General features: G+C 45.6%; 1 pseudogene; it reads left to right on the top strand.

Annotated features, from left to right (window-relative positions):
* Positions 1-5: 5 nt before the first annotated feature.
* Positions 6-8,013, top strand: LOC113405216 (annotated as a pseudogene).
* The last annotated feature ends 1,045 nt before the right edge of the window (positions 8,014-9,058 follow it).

The following is a 9,058-nucleotide window of genomic DNA, read 5'->3' on the forward strand; positions in this document are numbered from 1 at the left end:
CTGGTTGATGGCGCAGACGCAGTAGCTGCTGGATCCTTCGGGCGGCGGTGGTGCAAGGCTGCTGCTGGCGCTAAGCAGGTGAGAGTCAGGGCTGTAGCGGGGATGGGGAGGCTGGGCCGGGCTGGTGGAAAGGAGGGGGGTCCTGGCCGGGCCGGGCCCGGAGACCGCTGTAGTCAGCCTGGCGTGGGGCAGGCGGCGAGCGGGCCTGGGGTTCCCTAGCGTGGAGCTGGCCGGGCCGGGGGTGTGTCGGGGTCCCGGTTTGGGGTGAGGCGGCAGTAGAGGTGTCTCCCCGATGGGCTGCCACCCGCAGAGCCAAGTCTTCCCGCCCCTCCCCCCCGGGGGATCGTGGGATCTGCCTGAAAGTGAACCCCAGTGAGAGGCCCTTGAGCCAGGCCTGAGGGGCTGGGGCGCCCCCTTTCCCTTCTTCTGTTAGACAGTGGCCATGTTCTTCCGCCGCACCCATCACCGTGCTACCCGGGAGTAGTAACGAGACTCTGTGCGGACGCCCTGCTTCATCCCCTTCAGCCTTGTGTGCGGTACCTGCCAGGGAGTTTCAAACCCACTCTCGATATCCACGCTATTAAGTGAGAGGTAGTGGGTACTGATTGGCCAGACCAAAGGTGTAGCCTGGTGAATTAGCACAGATGTCCATAAAGACTCAGAAACACGAAATTCTGTGACAAAACTGTGAGCATACATGTATTTATTTGCCAGTGCATTATAGACCAGTGGTTCTCAACCTTTTTGGGCTCAGGACCCATTTGTAAATGTTTACGGCCTGTTGTGATGCATTAAATAATCTGGAGGTGGTTTTGTTTGGAACCTGCCCCCAGGAATGGGGGGGTTGGATCCTGCCTGGCACTCACCCCACAGCAGTGGCTCCTGCAGCTCCTGGGCTGTGGCAGGGCTTGGCTCTCTGCTCTGGGCTTTGTTGCAGCGCAGCTCAGGTTTGGCCCTGCCCCCTTTGTTGGACCAAATTTGAGTGAGTGGAGTTGTGACCTGGCTCATGGGGTTGCAGTGCCACTCTAAGCTTTGGCCTATTCAGACGCCTGTCATCATGATGGCTGGGCTAAAGCTGAGTGGCGCTGGGACCCCAGAGGTTGGAGTGCCTGGACCACGGAGGTGAGCCCCGCCATCCCTGTGGGACAGAAGCTGCTACGTGACCCTTTGAAATATTCTGGCAACCCAATTTTGGGTCCCAACCTACGAGTTGAGAAACCCAGTTATAGACGACAAAGGAAGGGAATGAGCTACTCACAGAGCAGGCTGAAAGTATTTTCAGTGAGTGTAACTGGTAGAAACTTTTCATTGAGATTTTAGAATAACTTTGGCCCATTCTGCAATGAGACCTATTCCTGTCTGTGCCTGTGCAAAGCACTGTTGTTTTCAGTGGGATTCTGCATGGATTCAGTACCAAACTAGCTGTAGTTTTATATATAGAAAGATAAGACTTCACGTCATCAAAATAAAAAAAAATGTAATCATTACTTAGTCTGAGATTAGGAGCAAATAAGAAGCCTCCAAGATTAAGGAAATAAATTCATCTTAAATTCATCTCCCAGAAAAATTAGCTTCTTTCTCCAAACCTGCATAGGCTTTGAAATATGGGAAAATATAGCCTTTTTTTTGTTTAAGTTTTTCACAATCAAAAGGTAAAATAGAGTGAATTTACTGAATTTTGCCATAAGCAGTGATGGAGAACCCCACTTGGGGGTATGCAAAAGTTTAGATGTTAAAAAGAGAGGTTTAAAAATGCCAGTTAGGTTTTAAAAAAAATTGCCAGAGAATTGTAGAAATCTTCACCTTTGAGATCTTTGGGGGAAAAAAACAATATTTGCTTATTACAAATTTTTAGTAAAATTTTCTATATCTTTAGCTTTCCTCTGCAGAATTGCATCTTTTATCAACAAGTATTTTAGAAGATTAACTTTTCTTTGTTTTCCACATCTACGTGTGTTTCTTAAATTTAATTAATCTTTTTCTTCAGTGTGTTCCATTTTTCACTCCCATTCAGATATTTTTCTAGATAGTAAACAAGATTTTTTTCCTCATTGGAATAAAATCAAACTTCCAAGCTTTGAATTGATGAATAAATGTACATAGTGTTATTTAGAAAATAGTTGTGAGACTAAAAGACCTAGCAGTGTTTTCAACTGGTTAAACAGTGTCATGTCTACACCATGGTAGATAACAGGAAATGTAACAGGGATTATGTGGTGGGAGAAAACCTGCTCCTTGTAACTTCAAACCCATTCAAAGTTACAGAGGCATCAGTTACTCTAAATTTTTCTATAGACGGCTGTCTCTTATTTTGCTGCTCAAGTTTGGGAGCCACACTGAACAGAAGAGTAGAATACATCTTCTTGAGGCATTGGGGTGGAGTCGGAGAGAAGGAATGGTACTACAGGTTCCTAGAGAATTCCTAACCAAAAAAAAAAAACCCACCCTAGTCATACTGCTGGTTTTAATCAAGTTTATAATACATTTCTGGCATGCTTGCCTCTAAATATGGCTTGTGTCAACGTGCAACAAGGTTAAAATCCAGCTATAACCAGGTCAACCAAAAGTGTCGTCCCCCATCTAGGCTGACAAATGGTTGTCTTTCTGCAACCGGTATAGCACGTTCTCCACTTCCTTCCCAAAACACAGACAGGACCCCTTAGCTTGTGACTTTTAAATTGACTTGTCAGGTCCTTTTTTTCTCCCACCTCTCTTTCAGGTATGACATCCCAAAGTGCAATTGCACTCCATACAGTTGATGATGTTCTGTGTGTATGTTCTCAAAGACATCTATTTCCTTGGAACAATGAGGAATTTTTGCCCAGAATGTACCAATATAAACATGGTATGATAGGCATGGGTATACCAGTGCTAGTGTGATAGCAGAAAGGCTGTGATGTGGACACAAACTTAATGTATTACTACAATTGAAACCCCTTTGACAAGAATGATTGTTCTCTGCTTCAAATTTCCTATGTGTAAAGTGGGAGGTTAATATGTCTCTGCCTCACCAATGTGTTCATAAGTAAGACTGCGTGTCTGTCACGAAAGTCACAGATTCAGCTGGCTCTGGGGCTGCACGAGCAGATCAGGCAGCCTCTGGGCTGCTGCTGGTCAGGGCCGCCCGGGGGTGGGGGTGGGGGGGGGGAAATGGGGCAATTTGCCCCGGTCCCCACAGGGGCCCCCACAAGAATATAGTATTCTATAGTATTGCAACTTTTTTTTTATGGAAGGGGCCCCCGAAATTGCTTTGCCCCAGGCCCCCTGAATCCTCTGGGCGGCCCTGCTGCTGGGGCAGTTTGAGTATGGGAGGGGGCTCAGGGCTGAGGCAGGGGATTGGCTGTGGGGTGGCGCTTACCTTGGGGGTGGGCGGTAGCAGCCACCATGTCCCTTCAGCTCCCAGAAGGAGGGGCCAGGTGGCTATGTGCGCTGCCCCACCCACAGGTGCCACCCCCGCAGCTCCCATTGGCTATGGTTCCCGGCCAATGGGAGCTACAGACCCAGAACTCATGGCGCAAGCAGCGTGCAGAGCTCCCCGGCCTTCCCTCCCTCTAGGAGCTGCAGGGACATGCAGAACTGAGTAGGGAGCCTGCCAGCCCCACCAACCATGCACCAGCAGGGGTTCCGGTCTGTGTGCCGCAGTCTGCCCCCCACCCAGCACCTGTGGCGCCCCTGGACCGTCCCCAACTCCGCACCCCCCCAGAGAACCCGCAGCCCCCCGGCCCAAGTTTTAGTTACAGGTATAGTACAAGTCATGGACCGTGAATTTTTGTTTACTGCCCTTGACCTGTCCATGACTTTTACTAAAAATACCCGTGTCTAATATGTAGCCTTATTCATAAGTAAGGCTGCGTGTCTGTCATGGAGGTCATGGAAGTCACAGATTCCATGACTTACCGTGACTTCTGCAGCGGCCAATGCAGCTGGCTCCAGGACTGCCCGAGCAGATCAGGCAGCCCCCGGGCCAGCTGCACCGGCCGCTGCTGGGGCAGTTTGGGTGTGTGAGGGGGCTCAGGGCTGGGGCAGAGAGTTGGGGTGCAGGGTAGTGCTTACTGCGGGGGGGGGGGGGGGGGGGCGCGGTCTCCCTGGAAATGACCGGCATGTCCCTTCAGTTCTTTCAGGGGTTCTCACAACAAATTTTTTGGTGGTCTGAGTGCGGCCACCAATTCTTGCTCGTGGCCGCTCTGACAATTTTTCCTAAAATACTTAATTAACTTTAGGAAAAACAAATAAATATGCACAGATACATGTCCAAATCATTGTAATCTATCTATGTAGGGTTTTTTGGTTTTGTTTTTTTCAGACTCAATAATAAAAATAGTGTACACTTGTCTCTGTTCTTCATTGGGCCTAAACAGAAATGCTTTGAATGTTCTTGTCATTTTTCTTATTGTTTTCTTTGGTTGGTTGGTTGGTTTTTTTGGTTACTTTTTTTAAGACTTGCTAGCTACTAAGTGTTAATATCACTTTTCACAGAACAAACATGTAAATCTCACTTTTCACAACAGACTTACTCAGAAATTAAGCCGTGGATGGGGAGGTAGGTACAGAGACAGCAGGGGCCAGGGGTGATGGGGCATTGGTGGAGGCAGTAGGGGGCAGAGGTGAGGGGGGGGGGGATGGGCTTGGGGCCAGAGCCCATCACCATGCAGCCAGGGAATGGAGCCTAAAACCCCACGTCCAGGGGACAGAGCCTGAAGCCCTGTGGCTGGAGCCTCCCACCCAAGGACTGTAGCCCGATCCCACTGCCCCTGGGAAGGTGGGGGAACTCACTGGCTGCCTTTCCTTCAGCTTGTGTCTCTCCGGAGGGGGCAGGGCCCAACCACTTCTGGTGGCCCCTGGGGAGGGGCTGCTGCTTTGCGCTCCCTCCTCCCCCAATCACCGCCCAGGAAGCTGTGGCTGCAAGAAAAGCCCCTGGTGGCCGCATTTGAGAAACGCTGTTCTAGGCAGAGGGGCCAGGCGGCTCTGTGCGCTGCCCCCGACCACAGGCACCACTCCCACAGCTCCCATTGGCTGCAATTCCAGGCCAATGGGAGCTGCAGAACTGGAGCTGTGTTGGGGCAAGTGCACAGAGTCCCCCGGCCTTCCCTCCCCCTAGGAGCTGCAGGGACATGCGGAGCCAGGTAGGGAGCCTGCTAGCCCCGCCAACCCTCCCCTCCCCCCCAGCACCAGCAGGGGTCCCGGGTGGCCAACCCCCAGCACCCATGATGCCCCCAGACCAACCCCTCAGAGCTCCCCCAGCCCAAGTTTTAGTTAGGAGTATAGTACAAGTCATGAACAGGTCACGGGCCACAAATATTTGTTAATTGCCCTTGACCTGTCCATGACTATTACTAAAAATACCCATGACTAAAACATAGCCTTATTCATAAGCATTCAAGTGAGTGTCAGAAGTGCTATGAAGAGGTGCTTATTATTTATTCCTTCTAGAATATAGTGTCTCATCTCATCATATTAGGTACTGAGCCATCTCATAGGAGACATTAGGTAGGTTTCCATTCTCTGAAATTTGAGAGGCAGACTCCGAGACTTGAACAAAAGATTTCAGAAATCTTAAGATGCATAATCCTCTCTTTCTGTGGTCCCAGCACTGTTTTTATTGAATCAGTAGCAAAATGCCCACTGTCTTCAGTGGGAGCAGGATCAGGTACTTATTGGTTTTCTCCTTTCCTCTATACCCAAACATGTTCATTATTTATTATCATTAATATTTATATTCCAGTAATGCCTAAAGGCCTCAGCTCAAGCTATCATAGCAGGCACTGTACAATCATAGTTAATTAAAGTCCCTTCTTTAAAAAGCTTATAGTGTAAAAGGAAAGATACAATAAGTGACTGACACAAGCACAAAGCAGAAGGGTAACAAAAATAGTGGTTGCATGAACAATTTTTAGCCAATCAGTAGCAGTAATCACAATTTATCATCTGAATGCCACCTACTTAAATCATTATTGAATAAGTGACCAACAAAAAGGAAAGTATGGGCTATTAGTTTGTCAGGCAAGCAACTCCCCCTGAGTAGACCTTTCCTGTTTCCATTTGCCCTTTGGAAAGAATATTAATGTTTTTTAGTTTAGATAAAACATTCCGAAGCATGTAGATGAATGAGAGCATGTATCGGAAGAGGTGGTGATGTTGAGAGAAGTTTTCTGAACAATCCAAAGGAAGTAAACCTCCAGGGCAATGAAGTCTAATACTCATAGGATACGAAGATGTTTTTGGTCCAGTAGGGAAGAGGGACTCTTGCCATGGGAGAGAGTAAGCCTACATTTTTGGCCTGCTTTAGATGTACTATTTGATTCTTGCAGTATCAAAACCAAGGAGGATCAGAATAAATAATTTTTAGCAGAAAGATATTTTTGTAAAAAAAAAAAAATACAGTCTGGTCCATTTTAGTGTTGATGTTTGTAGCTGCCTCTCAGCTAAGTAATTTGTAATATTACTTGTTTAACTGAAAGGAAATATTTACAGAATAACGTTAAGTGTCTTTTTGGGGAGGCTGGAGTGGTTGAATGGGAGTGTGTGCACGCACGCTCACAAACCATTGCCTTCCTGAAATTATAGTGTTTTGGGACTCACAAGTTCATAGTGGCAAAAGGTAAATTTAAAACACTTTTGTGCCAAGTACGGAATAGGTGGCCAACAATGAAGTGTCAAAAATAAATATTTTAATAGTCAAATGATTGCATAAAAAGTCCTTCGTTGCCTTTTTAATAAATACTCTTGAGTTTCAGAATAATTATTTAAATTGCTCAATAAAATTAACTTCTGGAATATTTTTCCCTTTCTTTAGTCACAATGGAAAATAATCAATGTAATGATGAGGATGCCAAGAAGAGTGTTTCAAATGAGGAGGCATATGGAAATGTAGTTCAGCAGAGGGCTCAGGAAGAACTTCTCTTTCATGAGGAAACCATTGATCTTGGTGGAGATGAATTTGAGTCTGAAGGGAATGAGACCATCTCGGAGGATTCCAATAACTTCATAGATAAACTTAATGAACACATGATGGAGAGTGTCATTATTTCTGATTCTCCAAACAATAGTGAAGATGACACCGGTGAACTTGGTTGCCTGCAGGAGATTGTGGAAGAAATGGAAGTCAAGGACATTTGTACACCAGAAGGAGAAGCGAGTAAGGAAGAAGCCCAAGGTAATGACAGTGAAACTGAACATGAAGAAACACCTAAAGACATTTCTGATATTGGAACAGATGATCAGGCATCTTTAAAGGAAGAGTTGATTCAAGAAGCAGTGAAAGATGAACCGAAAGTGGGAAATGAAGCTCTAGGTGACTCAACACCAAGTAATATTGATGAAAGTAAATCTGAGGAGCCAATATCATCACCCCTTGCCAGCAAATCATCTCCTGAAGCTGAGCCTATCCCTGTATGCACCATTTTTAGTCAAGCAAACAATGTTAATACTCAGCCACAGTTGTTCATACATGATGGCTTTGAGCCTCAAATGGTGAAGTCTCCTAGTTTTAGTAGTGTAAATGAGGTTCCAGTGAAGTCTCCTGCACAGGTGGTTCAACCGAGTCCTAGCCTAAGTACATTTTTTGGTGACCCTGTTAACACTAATAATCTAGCTGTTGAGTTTTTTGATTCATTTACTACATCCACTTTTATTTCTGTCAGTAACCCTAATGCAGGTTCTTCAGTCCCAGAACAAATGTCATCTGTTAGTACAGTTGGAGACAATTCCAATGACTCTGCTGACCCTACTTACTCTGTAGGAAATGGGAGATCTGAAGCAGGTGGTCCCCCTGCATCTTTAGAAATGTCACAATCTCCTAAACCATTTTCACAGATCCAAGCTGTTTTTGCTGGAAGTGATGACCCATTTGCCACAGCCTTGAATATGAGTGAATTAGATAGAAGAAATGATGCCTGGATTCCCAGTGAGGAAACTAGAAAGGTTTTAATTTCAGTAGCCACTCAGCAATATAGTACTCTGTTTATAGACAAAGAGAATCTCACCATGCCTGGATTAAAGTTTGACAACATCCAGGTAAGAATCTATAGCTACATCCTACTTTTTGTTCTTATGTTAGGGCAATGAAATGGGATGACACATCTAGTGGTCTACTCTTCTAATTACCTTGTTTTACAGACTGTGCTCATCTTATGTGTACTATTGCAATCCTTATTATAGCATTCAAGATGACTGACTGAGCAATCATTCATGAAAGGACTCAAAAAACTGACTCACGTGTAATGATCAGAAAGCTTTGTTACTTATTTGTAGAGACTGATGTAATCAATTTATATAGAATCTAGGCTTCCGTTTAAAAAGTCATTTCTAGCTTTTGCGAGATAACATTCCAAACATCAACTGGATATAGATTAAAGCAGTGTGGTGTCCTATGAAGTTTGCAGACGGGTAACTCCAGTGCTTCTGCTTGTAGAATTCAGTGCTACAGCAGAGTGACGGAAGTCTTGTCATTTTTCATAGCTAATGTTCAGAATGCTACTGGTAGCACTGACACTGACAAGAATCAGGTCATTTGCATTCTGACACTGCTTACGAAAGCTAGGAGCAGCAACAGAGGCAGGCATTGAAACCATTTACTGGTGAGGAGGACCCAAAATGGAGGTTGGTGGAGGGATAGAGTAGTGGAGACCCATTCCCTTCTCAGCAGCCAGGCAACACTGCATAGGAGAGAAGAAATACAAAATTCCGTTCTTCTAGATTTTAGCAAGACTAGAATTTCAAGTTTATCTGATATCTGTTGTCCAGAGGCTGGTGTGAAAGGATACAGAGACTGCTTCACAGTAGAGATTCTTGTATCCTCCCCTGTCCTGGCAGCTGAGACTGGCTGGGTGATTAAGCTTCTCAACAGAGTTTTGCCTCTGGACTTCACAGGTGATGTTCCTCATCCTCCTCTTTCATCTCTACACCTCTGGCTAGTAGGTTTTGTCTTCCAGATGGTAGAGGTCAGGTAATGGTTTTTTTTTTTTGTTGTTTTTTTTTAAGCCTTGTTTAGTAGTACCGTAGTATAAAATTCATTATCATTCAGTAGTGAAATAAGAGGTTTCGAAATACCTGTCAACAA

This window comes from Terrapene carolina, unplaced genomic scaffold, assembly GCF_002925995.2.
Source record: "Terrapene carolina triunguis isolate 2854851 unplaced genomic scaffold, T_m_triunguis-2.0 Scaffold34339, whole genome shotgun sequence".
NCBI classification, from domain to species: Eukaryota; Metazoa; Chordata; order Testudines; family Emydidae; genus Terrapene; species Terrapene triunguis.